Consider the following 1956-nt stretch of genomic DNA (forward strand, 5'->3'; position numbering starts at 1 on the left):
ATGTAGGTTATTTCTTGATATGTAATGAATCATAGAGCCCAGAAAAACAAGATCACTGAGGTAGGAGTGAGGGGTATGTTGTCATCATACCTTGGCCAGTAGCTAGACAAGTGGTTTGCAGCAGAGCCATTTACCTACTTGGTTTTGGTTTCTTCATTGTAAATTGTGTTTAATAATATGGTACTTGTCTTACTTCCCTACCATGATTTTGAGAATTAAATAATGCTGAAGAAAAGACTTGGAAAAGTATAAAGATCTACATGAATTAATGTATTCAACTCATTTTTTTTTTCCAAGGTAAGTCTGTGGAATAAACATAGGCAAATGAAGTTGAAGTCATGCTACGTTATGGGTAGAACCTTGTGTTTCATTAAACCTTCAGCGATCTGTGACATGAGTTGTACTAGTCCCAGTGTATACAGGAGGAACTTACACTTATGTTGGGTTGACGGCATTTCGTCTCAGGTATACAACCATGAATGGAACCCTAGGGTTGTAGCCTTTAGACTTAAGCTAAAACAATTATTTACTTATTTATTTGTCTTTCAAAGTTATTCAGAATTTTCAATATAATATTTTGTATTGAGTAACTGGCTTTTCCTTATCCTTAAAGGATAAGAACAAACTATTTGTTTCAAGAAAGAACATTTTTAGTAAGGAGACTGAAAAATCTGAGCAAGTTTTAAAATCTCAATGGCGTAATTTATTTAGCATGCTGATGAGCTTCGCTTTTGTGCCATAATTATGTCAATGAGAACCTTAATAGTGGCTATAGAGTGATTAGACTCTAGGTCGTAAGAGTATGTGGGAGAGTGAATTTTTGAGATTCTGCAGAGTGCTTGGATGTGGCTCCCATCTGGTTTGAACCCTCATGATGTGTTGGACTAGTCAGTAATGGATATCAGGCAGGCCCACTGGGGCCTAATCATAAGCATCTTTGTCAATTTTCTAAGAACTCACGATTTGCTTACTTTCTCTTTTTTTGCTTTCTTCTTTTCCTCTTCCTCCTTCCTGAATACTTCACCCACATTGCCCTGTCCACTCATTGTCTTCATTTGTCTTCTTTCCTCTACCCTTGGCATGCAGCAACTGAGCTCTTAGCAGAAAGTTGTTCCAAATCGGGAAGCTAGGAGCCAATATAAAAAATATCCCTCCAACTTTTGACATGCGAATATATAGTTAGCAGCATGCTATTGCTGTGGGCTGGTAGGGCTAGTCTCTTCAGTGACTGAAATGGGGGCTGTACCACTGTCAGCTCTTAGCGTCCCACTGGGCCAGAGGGGTAACGCTGAGACACAGAATGGTGCAATGGGATGAGAAATATTAGACTGTGAGCAAGGCAAGCCTGGCGAATTGCCTGCCATTGGTCACAGTCTACAGGAGCAGCAATCTGACAACCCAGAGGAAGAATTGCAAACACATATGTTACCTATATCCTGTCTACCCAGGGAGAGTTAAAGAGAGAATTGCTCATCAATAATTAATTAAAGGTACTTCTTGCTCTCAAGAAGCTTAGAATGAAATATAGTGTTATCTTAATAAAATCTGCCTTACATTATTCTGCATCATTTTATTTCCTTAGTATACTCCATAGCCTCTCCCCTTACTCGAAAGGCTTGTCAAGCTGGATTGCTGCATTTTGTACACAACAATTGGGGCATCTCATTGGTTGACTACTCCCTTTCTGTGAAACAGTTAGATTAGAATGTAATTATATTCAAGACTTGGTGAAAGAGGAGGCACTAGATAATTTTTTAAAATAATTAATGAGATGTCACATTTTTTCCCCTGGTATACTCAAAATTGTTTTGGCAAAGGATGCAAGAAATGTAAGACAATTTAAATGCTGGAATAATTACTACACCTTTAATATTCAAAGTTGTGAAACAATCAATGTATTGATTCAAACAAGGAAAAAATACGGCAAAGTCTTCTTCACATTTCCCTCCTCCCCCT

Source organism: Mandrillus leucophaeus, unplaced genomic scaffold (genome assembly GCF_000951045.1).
Source record: "Mandrillus leucophaeus isolate KB7577 unplaced genomic scaffold, Mleu.le_1.0 Scaffold683, whole genome shotgun sequence".
In the NCBI taxonomy this organism is placed as follows: Eukaryota; Metazoa; Chordata; class Mammalia; order Primates; family Cercopithecidae; genus Mandrillus; species Mandrillus leucophaeus.